Source organism: Ambystoma mexicanum, chromosome 3q (genome assembly GCF_040938575.1).
Source record: "Ambystoma mexicanum isolate Mex_15411 chromosome 3q, UKY_AmexF1_1, whole genome shotgun sequence".
Lineage (NCBI taxonomy): Eukaryota > Metazoa > Chordata > Amphibia > Caudata > Ambystomatidae > Ambystoma > Ambystoma mexicanum.
This window is the reverse complement of record NC_090926.1, coordinates 236,412,988-236,433,615: the sequence shown is the minus strand read 5'-3', so window position 1 is coordinate 236,433,615 and position 20,628 is coordinate 236,412,988.

Here is a 20,628-nt window from a genome sequence, read left to right as displayed (position 1 = left end):
TCGTTCTCTGTCTTTTTTTATCTTGTTCGGCTTTGTCTTCCCCTTGTCTAACTTCATTGATGCTTTTCCCATCAAGTTTCAGCAATATCGTCAACCCATTCATTCGTTCTGCATGAGCATCATCTTGTCAGCTTTATCCTTTTCTCCTTTCCATCTCTTAATCTCTCGTTCTATATCTAAAGATACTTTTGGTTGTTCACTTTTCTCCTCCTTATTCTGCAAGACCTTAAAAATGTCTTCCTTTCTTTTACTCTCTTCTGAAATATCACCACTGCTATACCCAGGTGGCTCATATACTGAATCACTATACTCTGGTACCGCTTTCAGTTCTCTCAACGGATATAGTTCTACATATTCTGTGCTATCGTCATTTACTTCCGACAGAGTAGGGGAAGCATAAGGCTCAACACCCTTCTCCTTGCTCTGGTTAAGCATCCATTTCTCAGGCAGCGATTCCTCTCGCTCCTCCTGATACATCTTCCAGAGCTCTAAAATAGCTAACCTTTTCTCTAACTTTTTTCCCATGAACACTGAGTGCAAGTATGTGGTCATCTGCTATAATACTGCTTTTGACGGTGATCCCCTTGTGGCCATGGCATGAACATCTTATCTGCAGTGCCTTTTACCCAATCTGCACTGTACTGTTTGATCTTGGGCATGTGTTTTGGCAAGGTCTTACACATGTGAATCAATGTTGTAACTTCTCCCATTTTGATGAGTCTCAATTGACTGTCTATACTTACCAGCGTTTTTACACAATACATTTCAGAAAAACAATAAATATGAGCATGTTCCAAACTCGCCACTCAAGCCTTTACTTCTGAATGCTTTCAATCTACCCTGCGGTTAGCACCGAAAATGACCCAAGATAGATAATATCTTTTTACCTCTATTCAGGCGTTCCATGTAATAATGTCCCTGCAAAAATGTTGCCTGGCAAAAAAGTAGCCAGAAAATTGCTGTTTTTTGCAGGGACATTATTACATTTAGCGTGGGGGGGACACGCCTGCAACCCCCAAACACTTCTTTTTTTTTTCAAGGGGAGAGGGAGTCACCCCACGCAAACCCCGCTTCTCCTGACCCCATATATGTGGTCACCATATGTAATGTCGCCACAACCTTTTCCCGGCGGCATTATATATGGCAACCATATGTATGGGGACAATATTAACTGATACCTATTCAACACAGCCTATTCTTGCCATCTCTCCCAATGCTTCTTTAAACATAGAATTCACAAACAGACAAACTTGTCGATCTTCACATGCACATCATGATACCTCTTTTCACTTAGCCTCTAAAATACTCCCATAGAGTCTGAATTGGCTTCTTTCGCAGACCTGTCTGCGTGTCGCCTATTTTCATCCACTTGGATTTTAAGACAATACCTTCTGCGCGCCTTGAGCGAGAACTACAGGCTTTGCAGACGATATACGTCTCCCTTCAACTCTTTATCGTATACCTTGACGTTCCTCGTCACACACTGAAATATCCCCTGTTACTTTATTTTACTACAATCCAACCCACAATTTGCCACTCTTCTTAGCCTACTCACCATTTGTGTTTCAGCTTTAGGCCCTCAGTATCTTCTCCCCTCCTCCAATCTGACCACTGTTGCCTTCAGTCCACTCGGCACCTATGGTATCCAGTAGGGATTTCGTCAAAAAGCCTGTCCCACCTGTATCTTCTTTACTTCCAAGCTCATCTATTTCAGCCGCTCTCCACAGAAAACTTCATGTCCTTCCAGATAGATGGTGGAGGCTATTGGATTATCCAAAAATCTTGAGTTTACTAAACCGATTGATCTTTTATCTAACCATCCGACCCGCTACCACTTGAACCTGTATAGGTCCCTCTAAGACGTGATGGCGCTCTTATGGGAAGGATGCGGATGCAGAAGATGCCCAAACATCAATAAAAAGATCGACTCAGAAATTTGGCAAACGGTAGTCTGTTTTATTAACAAATATCTAAAACAGGGAGTACAACGGACATCGATGGATATCTCATGGCAAGGTCTCAAAGATTTTCATTAAAAAACACATATATACATAGGAAATATTCATCATCAGTGACGTCATCCTGCGTGGCAAACTATAAAACCTATATTGGATTGTGGTTGGATAACTGGAGTTGTTTATACGGTTCGGTTTTCCTCAATTGGTATATTCTGTTGTTTTTAGATTTGCCAGTGTCTACTATGAAGACAAGTTTACCCATCCGTCCATCCACAGTAAATGTGAACGTGTTAACGGTAAGCTCTCAGTGGGGCAGTTTTTATCCCTATCTGATACAGAGCTTGTTTAAATGAGTATACAGCTTAAATTTACTGCTGTTTTTCTCCATGTTGTTCCTCCTTAGGGATACGGAAGTCATCACAAAGAAATCAAACTTGGTTTTAGTTTGTAATTTTTAGAATCATGACCTGTGATGTTTTGATAGATTACCATGTTCTACCCCTGAAGAAGTTCTCACATCATACCAACTTGTGCTAGAGAACGAAACATGTTGGGTTCATTAAGGTGTTGTACAATAGACAAACACTTATTAATGCCATATTTAATTTTTTAGAACCGCATACCAAGATTTAGGCGGATTCACTCAACAAGGACATTAGGTGTAGAGAGATAGTACCCTAGAGAGTAGGGACTGTCTTGTGGTTTGCATTGGGAGTTTGTTATCACTGTTCAGGTGCTTTGTTATTGCGTGTCCACTACCGACCGACTTTGTAGGTAGTGGGTGCGGTATGGGTTTTTAGTGCTTATATTTTTGTGTTCAACAGCACTGCAATAATGTATGAAATACAAATGAAATTTAATGTGTGTTTTTAATAGTACAGTGTTATACACTGAACTGTAGAATTAGATGAATATGTTCATTTATATGTCAATTTAATAAAATATTATACTGTATGTATTACCTAGTGGTTTTCCTGTTTTGTTGTCTAGGTGTTCTTGATATTGGTGATTTTCATTCCTAAGTAGGCCCCACATGGAAGCCACGAGTTTCTCTAGTTCAGAAACAGTCATGTGTTATATGGTGGATAACTGGAAACATCTACATATACTTTCTATGGAGTGTGGGGTTGAGATAGGACCTCTATTGTCAGATGGGCAACTGAGCACTCCTCTAGTGCAAGTCATCTTCATCGTCATAAAATACACAATTTATTGGTTCACAAATTATAGGGCTCTTTGATATGTGGCCTTCTATAGTTGGTTGGCATGCTTGTACCGTTCTGGAATATTCCACCTGCTAGCAGCACGCAAGTTGGTACCCCAGGTGTTGGTGGGTTGGCCTTGACCATGCCTCCCCACCCAATTAGCCTAACATCTATCATCACTCTTACTTTCTGTCATTCAATAAGCCTTTGAGCATTGCCTTGCAAACTGCACAACTCCTGGGAATAAAATGGGAGTGTGAGCCTGATCTCATCTTCTCGTCTCAGCGTTGTCCACCCAAGTCTATTTCCATCTAGATCACATGACTGGAGACCACTTTTCTGGCTTCTTCTTCGTATTTAATGGTTTTCAAAATGAATAAAACTTGGCACTCATTGTCCTTTTGCTGTACCTTGGCAGGGCTTGCCCCACCTCTAACATTTATTGTATCTTTTGAAGCTAGACAACCAGTTCTTGGCTGCACTGGCCTTTCGACACTGGGCCACACAAGCCCTCTTGAATTCTTTCTTGATCATCAGCAATTTATATCAACTGCGCCACACTTTCAGCTTTCCTGCTCATGGGGTCTCTGCTTGCTAAAACACAATGTGGAACATCCACATTTCCTATGCATATGTATACCTTGGCGCTTTGCCGCAATCTATTCACTACGTATAGCCAGCCTTTATGATTACTACTAGTCTGCTTGCGTTTCCAGAATTTGTATAATTATAAAATGGTTCGTATTTTCTTCCGTGCTTTTCACACGTGTAATCTTCATTTTGCACGTAAAAGGTCACTAACTTCTTTACTTTGTCACATGATTCTATATGTTCTCTTTACTTTTTCTTCTGTCATCTCTTCTTGGTGTGTCACTTTACGTCATGTGATTTCACAGTCTGCTCTTTCGTTCATCTTCTCTCGTTCTTCAGGGATCTTCCCTAAGAGACTGTCAGCTCTTTGTGGATACATAAAGAAAGGTTTTCTCAATGGATACTTTGCTTCAAAGGCTGTTTGTGTTATTGGCATCATTATAGGTGGCTTGCTTGTCACTATTTCCGGTTCTCAACATATAGGTAGCTTAGGGGCAGGACTTTCAGTAGAGGCTTTTGGCTCCTCCTCTACATGATTAAGAGGATGCAACATCTGGATAAAATGCCATGATCGCCCTTTTGCTTTCTTGTCTGGGTATACAGCAGTGTTGCATGGTTATTCTGATGGTATTAGAAAGCCCATCTCCTCTAACGCTGCAATTGCCTCGGAATTGCCCTCGTCTGCCTCCTTTGATAGTGGGTATTGTTTCACTCTGGGTAAAATTGCTCCTGGTTTCAGTTTGATCTTTACTCCTCCCACTCCTTTCAAAACCCCCACATCATAGGGACTGGTGGTCCATAGAATGCTGGGGACCTTGGTCAAATCCTCCTCGCAGAAGGATGGTGGTGCTTTCAGCACCATTGCATCCTCTGTGGTACCTCGCTGAAGTGTATCTTTAGCCAATATGTCACACTCATTTCGAACACCATCTTCTGATCTGATCTGTTGTCTCTGAATCGTTCTTCGTCTGTCACTGTGGTCAACCTGTAACCTTCAGCTACGGCGATCACTGCTCGCCATGATCTTCCTGTGTTGTCCATCCCATGTACAGCTATCCATTCATCTCTCACACTCACTGCCTTGATCTCCAATCGTATTATCGTCCCCTCTGCCTCATCCAATGATATCTCTGGCCTAAACACATACTCATTTGGAACACCCCACATCTTCCCTTGAATCCCTGGGAGCCATGTAATTGCAATCTCGTTCCCAAATTAGAACAGTTCCTTGTCCACTGATACCCCCCTCTGTACCTTCCATCCACAATAGGCTTGAATGATTACTCTTACGTTGAGAATGTGTATCCCTGGTGTAGAGCACACTATCCACTTGTCTGTGAATGAAATCGTCATGTTGAGTCTGCTCATAATGTCTCTCCCCAGTATGTTCACGGGTGTCTGTCGAGAGTAAAGTAAAGGCAAAGATAAATCATGTTCCCCTATAGAAAGGGAGATACTTCCATAACTTCCATGACTTCCATAGCTCCAGAGAATCCTTGAGTATTCATGGCATTGCCTGACAACCTATTGGTCCCTTCTCAGATGCAGGACAGAGTGGCCCCTGTGTCTACAAGAAAGAAAAACATTTTGTCACCTATCACTGAACACATCAAGTCCGTCTGTGGGTTGTCCTATTGAGGGTATAAGGACATCTCCTTCCCAGAAAATGGATTGTTCCCCAACATAGTGACCCCCCAGGCTCCTATCAGGGGTTGTTGCTATGGAGTCTATGTGTGCCACTGTCCCAGTGTTTGGCTGCATGCTGTTCTGTATCTGTGGCACCTGCTGGGGGCTGCCTCGAGTCTGGGGTGATTACAAATAATGTGGTACGGGTGCTTGCATCTGTGGTATCTGCTTTATGGGCTGGTGTGCCTCTGGGTGTGCGCTTGGTGTCAGTCTGTGCTGTTGCTGAGGTTGGTCCTGTGTGTAATAGTCATCTTGGTTCCCTTGATATGCTTGCTGGTACTGTGCTCCCCCATTCTGTTACATCCCCCTACTTCTGCACACTCTCATAATGTGTCCTATCTGTCCGCACAACCAGACCTCTGGTGGCTCCCTCCCTTGCCCTTGGAAACCCCCTGGATAATCCCCTGGGCTCTGCTGCACCTGCGGCCCATATCCTCAAAGCCCTCCTAGGAAACCCTCTTTGTTATGAAATATCTGCGGCCCATACCCGCATACTCTGTAAGGCCCCCCCTCTTCCTCAAAGCCCATGCTGCATGTTCCCCCAACCCATGAAGCCTCCCCTCACGGGTGGTGGTGCATACTAATTTGGTTTATATATTGTCTCAGCCACAATATAGGCACTCCAAGTGCAGACCCTGGAATCATAAAATTTAAGTGGCACAAAGGATTCGCTTTGGAGAGGATTTAAAGCTGACACTGGATGAAAAATTAGTTTTTTTTAAATACTGCTGCCGCTGTGTCCCCTGTGCTGCTACGCTTGTCAACACCGCCCCTTCTAGTGTGTACTTCGATAATTTCTTTTGCACTAGCTTTGCTTCCTCTTGGTTTCTTTCCTGAGCCTTCTTCCTAATTTTCTCCTCTAATAGCCTACAATGATGTACTATTGTGAGCTGTAATTCTGACCAAGGTTTTTCCTCCATACCCACTAATTTCTTGAGTTGCTTCTGTACTGGCTATGGCAGCCCCTGGCACAATATGTGGTAAAATAATGCTACTGTTTTGTCCCACGGTTCTCGCGTTTCAAGGCACCAAAGCTCTTGGATTGCCTGAATATAGTGTTAGGGGTCTTCGTCCTCCCCCATTTTGAGGGCCATACTTTTTTATTTTTCATTTTTATTTTATTTTGGTTGGCTGAAAAAAATCAACCTTACAAAATTATTTTCAATACAAAATATTTACATAACAACAACATTTTCTTGATTTAACCAGTAGATAAAAAAACAAAGAATATTCAGTAAAACGTATCTCAGTGATCAACACCATAGACAAATCTCTCAATGAAGATGATACACATAAAAATCCAAACAATACCATTACACCAATATGGAACTCACAGTGAACAGGATGGGATAACTGCATTAACAAAAGGAACTAATGCAATTTGGATAGAAATTTTAGCATTGGATAGTAGGTAAACCCAAGTATCTTCACTGGACCGATGAAGAGCAAGAGGACTACACATTTTAAACAATTGTTTCTGGGCAACCCTCAAAGCTTGACAGTCAACCACCAAATGACGCAATGTTTCAATTTGGTGAACATCCTTGCAATACTGACAGTATGTTTCATCTTTGGGAATGATCTTTCTTCTTCCCAAAATCTGCCTTGTAGCACACAAATTCAGTCGGACACGCAACATTTGAGATCTGATATGGTTAGATGGACATTTCACTAGGTAGGGTTCCATGGTGCAGAGCTTTTTATGAGACCACATTACGGCATCACTGTCTACATAGCCCAAACATTGGCTACGCGTGTATATCCAATCCGCCTGGTAAAGTTTCTGCCTTGCCTTAGCTGGATTCAATAGCAGAAGTTCAAGAGAGATAAGGCCTCTAACACATAATTATTCAATTGTTTGGCAAAAACAATGCAGGGGGTAAGTATATGATTTGCAAGAATGCCCAACACATTTGGAACATTAGCACTTATAATACAGCAAAACTTCCATGCTACTTGCCTATACATGGACACGATTCCCAGTTCGTGCCGAATCAAAGGTAAAGGGGTACATTTAGGAAGCTTTAGAACAGTTTTCCAAAAGGTAGATTCATAGTGATCCCAGAATGCTCTCTCCTTTGGAGTTCTTGTCTCAGCTCCATAACTAATAATGGGAACTACCTTTTGTTGATAAAAGCTTAGAATATGAGTTAGCGTGAATTTCCCATACCTATACAACAGTACGTTTGCTTGCGATGTGAGTGAGCGCACTTTGGCCTCCAAAAGAACCAAATACATTTTGCTCATTTTGCCACCTTGTGAAGGGAGACCCAAATATCTATATTGAGAGACCTTGGCTACCTCCTGATCAAGTAAGGTCCATTTATAGCTAGAGATCTTAGTTTTAGCATTGAATAAGCAGGTTACTATTTGTGTTTTAGCTAGATTAATAGTGAGATAATTCTCACACACATAAGTTTAAAACTTGTCCAACAGATTTTGTAACCCACTTGGAGAGCAAGACAGTAATACAAGGTCATCCGCGTATAGGAGCCAGATGATTTTCTGTAGGCCCAATTTGGGAGCATCAGAGATAGTATCTGTAAGGTTCAAGCCTATGTCTAACAGGAACAGATTAAATATTGTTGAAGCCAGAATACACCCCTGTTTAAGCCCTCGGTAAGTTGGAATTGAGGTAAGGGTAAGGGTTAACGGTCACCGGTAACAAGACCGGTGCCGTTAAACCCTTACCGCCCTACTACGAGTTCCCTTTGCGGGTCCTTCCTTAACGCCTGCTTTTAGCAGGTGTTAAGGATGGGACCCGCAAAAGGACTCTGGGGTCAATAACGGTACCGTAATTTACGGTACCGTTATTGCCGCCTTCCCCCATCCCATTGAGCCCTATAGGGGCTCAAATGGGAATGGGGAATAGCCCTGGTGAATGGGGAATTACCGGTCCCTCTGACCTCAGAATGGACCGGTAATTACTCCATTCACCAGGCCGGAGTTTGGATGAGTTTGGAGGCAGCCATGCCGCAAATAGCGGTGTGGTTACCTCCGAACTCGGAATGAAGCCCAATGCCACCCTTATCTCCATAGGATCCCATGCCCATGCCTTCTGCTGCTGTCATGGTCCTGCTTGGCCGGGTTGCACAGTCTGGTTCTACACGCCTACCTCCTCCCCCTATGCTCATGCTGTCTCCCATGCCCAGTGCCCATCGTGCTCTTATGTCCTTAAGCATGCTCTCCTCCTCCTCCTTGCGTGCGCGCTCTTGTGCTATTCGCTCTATTTGCCACTTCCTCCGTTCCCTGTCTATTAACATTTGTTTTTCCTTCTCATCTGATTCCCTTCATTTCTCGATCTCTTCTTGCTCATTCCTCCTTCTTTCCCTCTGCTCCTGTTCTTCCTCTTCCTCCCTCTTTCTTTCTCTGCGCTCCCTCTCCAGTCTCTCTTCTCTTGCCCTCTCCCTTCTGTCTTTTTCCTCCATTATCTCGGCCCGGTCTTTTGCTGCGCTGCTTTCCTTAAGGCTTTCTATTGCCTTTGTTGCTCCCTCTGCCTCTCCATTTGTCTTCCCTTCCAGCTTTAAGAGGGTATGCCCCCCTACCCACTTGTTTGTGGCTATGCCCCCTAGCACCTCCTTCATGCTGTTCTGCACCTCACTGCTCGTTCACTTCTCTCCGATCGGCTGCCCCGTCACATTCTGTCCATCTTCCTTGGTATATGGTGTTGGTTTATATATCGGGTTTGAATACCCCTCTGCTGCTTTTAGCTCTCGAAATGGGTACATCCCCTGCTAATCATCTGTGTCCTCAGAGTTCTTACTTGCTGGAGAGGGTGTGGGAGCGAAGGGTGGGGGCATCAGCCCCTGCTTCTCCTGCTGGCTCAGCATCCACTGATGCCTCGCTGCATCCCCCTCGCCCTCCTAAAACATCCTCCACAACTCGAATATTGCCATGCGGCTTGCTAGCTTTTTCCCCTTATAGGTACCCTGCAAGTATGTCATTAGTGATTGCTGCACATCTTTGGAAAAACTTCTGCCTGGTGGCCATGGTTTGGTTAATTTTCCCTCTGTGATTTTAGTCTATTGTGTGCTATACTTTCAGCTCCTATCCTTATGAGGTGGAAGGGGCTGTAGGGGTGTGTCAACCCTGCACATCCCTTGATACATTGCTTTTGCTCTTACCTGACCTCAAATTGAGGATTGTGATAGTCCACTGTTAAGGGAAAAACACAGTGTAATCACAATGCTTTTTAATTCACTACGAGCCTCTCTGGCTCCACAACCTGTCGGGCATGCTCCGTGCACCGCCCCTTCACAATCGCTGCCTCCCCAGGCACACCGACAATCTTGCACATGCGCCTTCTGCGCACCACCACTGGATATCCTTGTCTGCCAATCCCAAGCTTTCCATTGTTAGCTCCTCACTGCTTTGTGTTCTCCAAGTCCTATCTACAAACCTACGGGTGACTTCACCAATTTACTAAACAAGGTAGTGCCAAGAAGTTAAGTACAGCCGCACAATGCTATAACCCTGTTGCCCGAAAAATACACAAACCCCACAGCTGTCTTCCTGCCTCCTAGCAGAATACGCCAATGTTCTTTTGTTTTCCATCTGTACCTGCAGCGTCACCTTACATGTAATACGCTTCCTCAGGGCTTAACCAGATGAATCACCTTGCGCAATATAGGGCAGCTCCCTTGCTAAACCTTACAGGGATACCATCATCTATGATCCAAGCTAAAATACCCACCCCACAGGAAATCCACTATTTACATAACCTTTGTCATCCATGCCCTTGAGTCAATAGTCTAGGTTGTTCACGAGAACCTTTTACCTCTAAACCGAATATGCGCTTACCACAAATAATGACATCTACCTCCACTCCTGTCCCTACTAAACTTGACTATGCTAGACAATTCTCAACAATACTCAAAAATGCTGCACAATACTAAATAATACTCCACAATACTCAATACCCCCTTCACACACCAGATGCTGTGTGGCTTCGTCAATACTTACACTCTGTGGACTGCTGATGCTGTTTGGCTGCTGCATCCCCCAAAGCTGCCACTTCGCCCTTCTGGTCTTCTGGACGCCTCACAGACTTTGGGCAGAATATTCCCCAGGCTGGCTCCTGACAGCCTTTCCACAGGGCATGCTTTCACTGTCTTCTCGAAACACGCGAGGAGTCCTACAGCCCTTCATCACCTCTGCTACCAACCTGTTGGGGTAGTTTTCCCAGGTATACCAGAGGTCGTCTTTGGGTCCGTGGGTCAGTTATTCCTTGATAACTGACTTATCCAATCTAACAAGAACTTGTCCATTCTTACACCTTCCTTTGTTTACATCCTTTGCCGCTCTATTAACTTCTACCCACTTACTTCTCTGCTGTCGTAACAGCACTCACTACCTCTTCCTCCGCTGGCCTCAATGCTTCTTTCAATTTTTCCTGCTCCTGCTTTACTACTGCCATTCACAGCCTATCTTCTATCCTAGCGGAAAAAGGCAGTGTCCCTTTTCTCACCCGTTCCCAGCCATTAATCTAATTGTTCGATTGCCGGTCTCACCCTCTCTCATTCCTCCACCATTACTCTCTCTACTCACGAAGCAATTGGGGAATTATTCCCCTTCCGTCCTCCTTCCTCAACCTTTCTTCAGCCCTAATCATTGAAGGAGTTATCCTTCCACTTTCCTCAATATCCCATTTTCTAGGAATCATAGCTGATGGAGGCGTTACCTGTGTCCGCCTCGCAACCACTAGAGTGACTACTGGAGAAAATGGAGGTTCGTACTCAGGGTCTGTATGCCCTTCTGTGGGTGATAAAGGATAGCACCCATATGGGGATGGTGCAGACGGAATTCCTGCACCCTCCTTTTTCGGCCCTTCCTCTGAGACTTTAACATTATGGGCCATCCCACTTTTCTCATACATCCTCCATAGCCCTAAGATGTGTAACTGCTTCTCTAACTTGGTACCCCTGTGTGCGGTATCCACCGGGAAGTGCAAGATACAAACACAAAATTATATTAGTACACGTGAAACGATCAAGAAAGGCTTGATGGAACATTGTCATGGGTATCTGTTTAAAGCACTGAGTGGGCACTTTGAGGAAGATGGTTGAACTGTCATGCTGGAGCTGCCATATGTAAGTTTGACTGGGGTGCAATTCAGGGTGCTGTGGGCTGGACCTTGAAGGTACACGATGAAGGGGAAGAGTGTGGTGTGATTGCAGACTGTTCATTTGAAATACGTTCATTTAGCGATATAAAGATACTGAACCAAATTATGGCAAAATGTGTTTGAAAGTTTTTTTGAGGAAATATTTGCAACCGTTGAACATGAGTTACTTTGTAGGGTTTATAATAACTTGATGCAAACCTTTTATTTTCTTAAACCTATTGTAAACTTGCATAGTGTCCCCTTTTTTAATAAATGCAACCCTCATGTAAAATATAGCTTTCTTTAAACCGGTATGGCCTTTTCGGCCTTATTTGTTTGTGTCCACACCTGTCCACCTACCGCCCAGATCTATTTCTGCCACCCCCCACTCCTCCAAGGGGACAGTCGGACGGGGCCGGGGGAGCGTCCCTCCTTCTGGAAGGTTGCTTTGGCAGGTATTTGGTGGTGAACCTGCCCAGGTGTGCAGGAACAGCGTCAGGGTCATTCACTTTTTTCAGTTGAAAGGGAAAACTGCACCCGTGTTGACCATCATCAGTTTCATGGCACCACAACATACACCTTCCATTCTGGACAAGCTGAATTAGCTGTAGGTCGCCAGGGAGTCACCTGCCTCGGACTTTTTTACTCTGGTTTGCAGTGGACGTCTAGTGTTCCAGCTCCCTCCTCGCCAGCTTGCCAGCTAGTGATGATCTGCAGGCAATATACCCCCTGGCATTATTTGTTTGTCTCTCTTATAAATGATGCACCCAGTGGGTGCATCAGACTGTTCCTCTCCATTGTCTGCTAAGGGTGAAGGTGGAGTGCATCCATCAAGTTGAAATGGGCCCCTAGGATCCGTGACACATCTTCAGCCAACCCTGCAGGTGTGTACTAAGCCTCAGTCGTGTTTACCGTCATTTGACTATTTGCTGTCCTGGGAGCAAAACTTCCTGCTGTTTAGGCATCTCATGTTACGGCCTTTGTATGGAACTATTGAGCTATTCAAAGGGGGCCATTTCCAAACCCAAGTAACAAAGGCCGCGTAATCTCAGCGGTGTATTAGGGAAGGGCTACTGGTTTCATTAAAAACGTCCAACATCATTCGAAAACCTGTCTGCCAGGGTCTTGTGAGTCACAGTGATCTTTGTCTGCGCCTGCTTGGTTGGTGCTCCCTCCGGTTTTTCTCTGGTCGTATAGCCATGTTCTGTTCTGCATAGCACCAATTACGCATTACACAAAGCCCTTCCTGTCCAGGGCTGCAATTAACCAACACGCCTGTAATTCTCCTAATACACGGGGGATGAAGGATCAGGTAACCTTAGGAGCGGCTGGGCAAGCGTTTAAATGATGAAAGTCCCTTGTCAAGCCTTTTTACTGCCTATTCTGCTGAATTACCACGCACCAGACTCCCTGCCCCCTCCTTCACTGCAAGACTGGCACTTAAATATTTCACGTCGCTGTTCTGCTCCTGCCACCCCCTCTTCCCCTCCCGTCCCCCCTTCGTCCCCCTCCTCTGGTGGTCCAGGCTGAGCCAGCGTTAATGACTGCCACCCCAGGAATGTTCTGGTGCTTTGGTTTTTCCATCGACCACTGCCCACAGGAATGTCTGTGCCTGGCGTTTCCAGGCGTGCAGCATGATGGGAGCCGGGGCAGTGAGACAAGATGCGGAGTTTGTATCACGCCCCCTTCTCTACCTAAGAAAGTGTTCTCAGTGGTCCAAGTGTACGAAACGAAGCGGTCTGATTCTGCTTCCCACAAACCCCATGGCTACGCCCCCTCCAACGGCCATACAAACCCCCAAACACATGTTCCTGCTGTTTAGGGCAACGTTCACTGAAAGTGCAAGTTTCAACTTCTTCCTACCGTTTTATTTTAAAACTAAACCATTCCTGAACGGTTTCTTTTCCAAATAAAAGTATAGGAACAGTAAAACGTAATAAAAAAAAAGTGGAGTACCACTGCTCCTCCCACTTTGACCACTGGCGTTTCTGCTCACCTCCTGCCAAACTCATGCAAACACCGTGCCTCCACCCCTTACATCCAACATAATTCTACCTCTCTGCCATCGCCTGCAACCCTTCGTTTAGCCCCACACTGCCAGCATTGCAGCCGCCATTTCCCCCCTTTCCACCAAACACACTAACGGTAAAACATCAGCCCGCCTCCCCCTCCGCGCACTTGCATACCATAGTAAGTAACATACACAAAGATCAACTACGCCCAGCCCATCTACCCTCGGCGAGTTTCTACACTCTGACATGAGGAATTCAGCATCTCCTCCCCTGCATTCCTCCACCCCCACCCTTCCCCCCCACTCTTGCGATGCCCACGGCTTCCCACAATCCACGCACCCAGCGGGAAAGAGGCACAAGGGAATGTAGTGTCAAGCTTACAGGAACCACTTCACATCCCCTGGGCGTAGAGCGTGCTACAAGTAGGGTGACCAGACCTCCTGGTTTTGTCAAGAGTGTCTCGGAATCGGTTTTGGCGAAAGGGATATTGACACCCACAGAATCACAGCGGTGACTGTATGAAATATCAGATCTAGATTACCAACACTTCGAAACTAAGTAAACTTTTTTTTTATAGTTTAATAAGTTTGCCTTACGACCAGCAAGCCAGGGGTGGGTTTGAACCCCTACCTTTCAGTGAACAGGCCAATGCATTAGGTGATTTTGCAACAGAAACGCCTAGCGAACGCTTCATAGAAACATGTAATAGCAATCAGAGCATACTTTTTTTTGTTTGAAACATGCTTGCAGGGACAGCCAAATAGTCAAAGCCAAATCTGCAAAGTTTATTTCCAGTTTATATTTTACACCCACACCCCCTTCTCCACCCCACTACTCAAACATAATCATGTTAGCACATTGTACATTTGACGAGTGCTGAGAAGTGCAGTTCCGCAGGAGGACCCCTGCCCGTGAGTGTCAATATTGTCAGCGATTTGCCAGCAATTTACCGGTTTATTTTCACTGTGTACATTCAAAGTGGACAGACTCTGCCCCCTCTACGCCAACTGCCCATATAAACACTAGGTTGCGCGCATTTGCGAGCGCGCATTTGACGAGTGCTGAGGAGTGCAGTTACGCAGGAGGACCCCTACCGGGAGCGGTATATTCATTAGACTTTTCACATGGACTTTGCTTTATGCTGAACAGCTATCATTTGGACTGTGTCACAAACTAACATCTATCCTTACATTCTAGAAAGCATTTTTGGCGATTTACAAGCAATTTAGTGGCACATTTTGACTGTGTACATTCAAAGTGGACAGACTCTGCCCCCTCTACACCAACTGCCGATAAAAACACTAGGTCACGTGCATTTGCTTGTGCGCATTTGACGAGTTGAAGGAGCAGTTGGGCAGAGGGCATTTATTATTCATGGTTATCAATTTCTGAATTAACTATGGTTTGATGTTTTGTTAACAATGGTTGGTATTTCACAATCGCACTCTGAAGTTCTAACCTCTATGACTTGAAAACTGATTTGCCAAGCCAACAGGATCTGCAATGTTCTGAGGTACATCACGTGCCTGTTAATTTGCAAAAGAAACGAGTGGAGCCCTCAATGTGACATCATACCATTGCATCTAGCTCTAAACGTACTCAATCGCTAACGGTCGACATCAGAGATTTTTGCAAGCCTCATGGACCTGTCCTAAGCAATGCTCCTAATATCGCTCCATGTTTGCATAATGAAGTCAGAGAACAAGGTTTGTTAACAGAATTCACTGAAATTTCAGACACTGCTATGTCGGCTATCCTGCCCTTTCTGACTACAAAGCCACTACCTGAGATGGTGGCTAATGAACCACCTGCTATCAAAACTGAAATTGTGTCAATAGAGTCACACATCAATAACCCAACTACCGGGGTGCTAATCCATGCAGAAAAAAGAGCAGTCAGATGGAACATGTCATTCATTCAAGAGGGAATTGTTGTGAGCAGGGCCCTGCAAACATCTGTTATACAGTGGAAAATGAGATCACTGTTCCAGCTCTGGGTGTTATTCACAATCAGGAGATTCCAGAACTTGTGCTGGTTCCAGACACACAGGCCACTATGCAGGGTCCCCCATCCACAAATCTCTCTCGCTACCCTATTCTAAATCCTGATTCTTTTGACTCATCTGTGTCCCCTGATATTTCCTATGTAAATCCAACCCCGAGAAGACCACTGAATAACAGACAAGACTCTTCGCACATAATTGAAATCATACTTACTGTAATGAATACGGCCTTGACGTCCTTGGCTAGATTATTGGAAACCTTAGACCCCAACGTCCTTAATCAGAAGACTCACATGCAAATGACAAAAGAGTGTCAATGTGAACAGAATAAAGCCTCACCCCAGTTACAAGTAAATCAAGGAATAACTAGTCTCACTGCTATCGAAATTCCCCAGGCATTGATCATTATGGACATGACCGAACCTGCTAGTAGTGGCATTTTAGATTCTAGTGAGGAAGTAGTCACACATGATTTTGACATTTTTGCGAGTAAAAACAGTACTCAAAAGAAAAACAATATTAAGACCACCAAAAAAACGAAAAATCAGAAACTGCATTCAAAGGCAGTTCAATTTGGCTCGAGAAAGTGTTTACAGTTATTGACCACTCCCCTGAAATCGACAATGTGTTCTACCATGATAACAACCAAAAGAAATAAGAAAACCCTTCAAAAACAGATTACTTCCACGAGAAGTCGTGCCTGAGCTATCTGATCACTCTGATTTGTACTCTGAGCCTCTAGATGAATGAATACACGAAGCAGCAGTATTAAACTCAATGCCGAGTATAATCCCTACTGTATCTTCTGAAGCACTACCTAGATAATGACTGTAACGCTTCCTGTGACTTGTACAAAGCTAAAATGCACAAGTAACTGCCTTTCTTACTTCAGAACAGAGGAGGCAGGAGATCGAAAACATTGCTCAGATCCTTTAATGGAAGCAAACAAGCGAATGGACTAATAATAAGTCTTATAATTTAAACTGCCTAAAACAAAAGTAGCATTGATATCAGCACCCATTTCTATTTTAAAACAAACTCAGGTGCCTGACCAGAAATTAGGTACAGGTCACAAGCAAAGCTATTGTCATGGCCTAATGTTGCAATGTAGAGGGGGCCAAGACCAACAATATGTTTTAAATAGCACCATCATATTAAATGTGCTCAATGACATCTTGGCTTTGGAAGACATTCAATCTTCCGATATTACACAAGTGAGTTGAATTACTTACTGATACAGATCTTGGTAAAATTAGATTGTGGATTCAATCAGGCATAGTGCTAAATACACTCTGGCAGGCCAGATCCCAGTTTGGGCTTTCTGTTAGAACAAGAACATTGCATTGACCATTCTATTAAGAACCAAGACACTCAAACATCTATGCATGAACTTCAAATTGGATACAAATCATCTCAATGCAGACAAGACCATGTATGACAACTCTCTTAGAATTACACGTCGGCAAGATGTGCCCAACATAGACAGGTGAGTTGATTAAAAGAATTATCTGTTCAAACAACTCATTTACAAATTGCGGGCCATTATCAGACCGGCGGACTTCGCACATGCCCCATCTAGGACACACCTCACACACAAGAAACTTAGCAGCGCATGTGGCATTGGGGTGCGTGCATGGACCTGCTTTGATCCATCTGGAAAAGGGACATACTACTACCAGCAAGAAACCTATATCTATTGCATAATTGTAGAGTAGCCACACAATCTATATGTAGATGCTGAAATGGACCATTGGACATAGGGATTGCTCCTCTCACTACTCGCAAGGTGTGTCCTGCTGTACATTTTTAGCACATAATACAATTTACAATAAACTGTGCCAATTGTGTGATTGTTGCAGCAACACTCTCTCTGGTGGTATGTGCAGGGTAGTGAAGGGTAGTGAAGCTGCTCCAGTGCCACCTTGAATAATGCTAGAGGCATAACTGACTTTCCAGTTCTATCCTGTCTCCAGGAAGCTTCAGCAGGGGATAAAGAACACCCCCGTCTTTTCCATAGATCCTTCTCTTCCTGTGGGACTCGGCCTTGCAACTCCATTAACTGTACAATTGATAACATATTAAATCCTTCCTGCATCACCATGCATCGTTCTGATCCTTGCATAACATCTTCTAATTCGAAATCAGAAATATTTGCCTCTACTTCTGCAGCTTTGTTTCCGTGAGAAATTAGGTCTGCCCCTTTAGTATGGGCACCACACTTCACTACAGCGATAGCCAATTGGAGCTTTAGTACTTTAATAAGCTTGCCCAATAGAGACGCATGTTGCACTGGAGTGCCATCTGCGTGGAGGAAACCTCTCCTTTTCCAATGTAACAACCCTGCGTGTACGGTTGTTGTCACATAGGCAAAGTCAGAATTCACTGTTACTTCCTCATCTTTAAATCTCTGAAGTGCGGCGATAAGTGCCATTAATTCTGCAGCCAGTGCTGAACAATGTGAATGCAGTCTCATACTTGTCACTACAACAAATTCACCATTCCTTTTTAATTTCACTACTGCCGTTCCAGTATGCCTTTCACCAGTCGTTTGGTCTATTTTTGAAGAACCATCAATAAAGAGAATTTCCCCCATCTGAGAGCATTTTGTTTCTAGCATGGGGAATATCATCATAAAATTCAGTATACGTTGTGCAGTCATGTACATAGTCCCCCTTTCCTACTGGTTCTGCTATGAATGTTGCTGAATTCACTATTCTGCATCTAACAATTATGACTGCTGGATTTGAAATTATTACTCCGTATCCAGATGCTCTTTATGTAGTAAATGTACTTTTGGGTTTTTGGTTTTCTCTAAAATAGCAAATAGGGAGTGCTCAACAAATAATGGGTTTGAGCATCCCACTGTAATACTGTTATCTTTTTCGACTCAAAATCAGCAGCTGCCAAAGCTTGTTCTCAAGGATAATGTCCTTTCATAATGGCCTAGAATCCCACCATAATAGGCTAGTGGTTTTGTCCTAATGTAGTCTTCTGTGTAAGTACTGTTGTCATCACTTCTCCATTTGAATGTGACAATAAGTAAAACTCTTCACTATAATGCTGTCTCCCAATAATATTTTACTTTTGCTTATCTGTGCTTCCTTGAGTCCCTTGAAGAGTGGTCAAATATATGTACTGTGGTGAAAAACCCAGGCCCTACAATAATTACATATGCCTAGAAACTGCTGCATTTACCTTACTGTCTCAGGTTTTGGAATTCTCATAATTACTTCTGCTCGTTCGGGGTGTCACCTTTCTCCCCTCTTGAGAGATGAGCTGTCCTATGTACAGGACCTCTTCCTGACAAAATTGTAGTTTTCTTTCTCTGCCTTATATCCTTTTTCTGCTAGTATTGTCATTGGTGGAACTGAGTCCTTCCTGCACCTTTCCCCTGTCTCACCGCACACCAAAATGTCATCCACATTTTCAATTATCGTGTTCTCGAGTTGTACATTGTCCAAGTCCATCTAAAGGACCCTATTAAAGATTGATGGGAACTCACAGTACCCCTGAGTCAATCTCATGTGTTGTAGTTGCTGATTTCTATATGAAAAGGAAGTCAAGTCCTGTGAGTCTTCAGGAACGGGAATTGAAAAGAAAGCATTCTTTAAAACTACAACTGTAAAATATTTGGCTTTAGTGGGGATGTTACATAATATTGTAGCTGGGTTTGGAGCCAAAGAAAACTCTGCTTCACCAATGTTGTTTAGGGGGCAGAGATCCTGAATAGATCTCCATGACCCCCAGTTGATTTCTACACTGGGTACACAGCCGTGTTACATGGGGATTCAGATGACACTTATATTCCCTGCTCTATTAAAGCAGACATTTTCTTGAATATGCCTTCATCTGCTACTCTAGACATGGGATACTGTTTTGTGCGTTTACATAAGGGAAACCCTTTTGTTGGGTATAATGGATTAGAACAAATATTTTCTTATAGTGGTATGCCCAACAGAATTATACTGCATTTCTTTCGATTGCATTTTTAGTAGTTTTCAATTAATGAAAAATAAAGTTCATGTAACTAAATATTCTAAACCAATTTCCTTATTTATTGTTACATTATTTACCTTTTTCAATTTTAGGCTTTCCTTTTTATTCAAATTATTCTTTTTCAGCCTTCATTTGCGTTGTGACAAGTTATCTCATAGCTATCCCCATTTACACACCATGTACTGTTAATTGAATTCTTTCCAAGAAATATACAACATCACAACATGTTTATGAAAAGGACAAACATTGGTTCAATACAAAATATCCTAAAAACCCCAATATAAACAAAACCAGGAATGTATTCTTTGTCTATCCCCAAGTGTTGTGATTCCTCTAAACACCCAAGTGCTGATATACAAAAAATCCTTATAACAGGGTCTACGTCTCCGAAAATATATTAGTTAGACTTCTCCTATGATGGACGAAGCTTGCAGCGGGATCCTAGCAACCCCGTCTTGGTAGACTAATGTTTCACAAGAGTAGCAAGTTAACCACCTTCTTCAAGACCTCATATTATTACCACCTGACCCTGAAAAACAACGTAAAAAGAAGTGTGTAAGCTACTCTTTTCTTTAAAAAATCTATATACATTAATTTCTAGAGTTCCAATCTACATCTTCTTTTAAGTAAAACAGGCTACTTGCCTTGCTCCTCACTTGACATCTCCTTTGTCCTTTTTGGATATATTGTGTAGCCTCTTTGGTCAGGTTTCCTAATTATTTACCAAGCACTGTGTAAGAAACCAAGGAGGTACTGTGAGTCACTATGAAACATACAGCCAGCAGCCTGTATTCTGTTGGTATCAGTGAGGACATGTGTATACGCTGGAATTTAAATACGCTTACCACCCAATGTTAGGTGTCTATCTTTAGCTAGTATAGCGCCTTTATCAATGCAGGGTTTCATTTTGTCCAACCGGCTTTGGTCAGTCTCATTGGAGCCTGTAAAACATATATAAATGTGTGATATCTATTCCCAGTACAGCTGCCCCTCTCTGTACTAGGGTATGCCCAAAATAGGGTCATCCCCAATAGGTGGAAGTCCAGTGTGTGGGGATTTATGAATGGCAATTGGT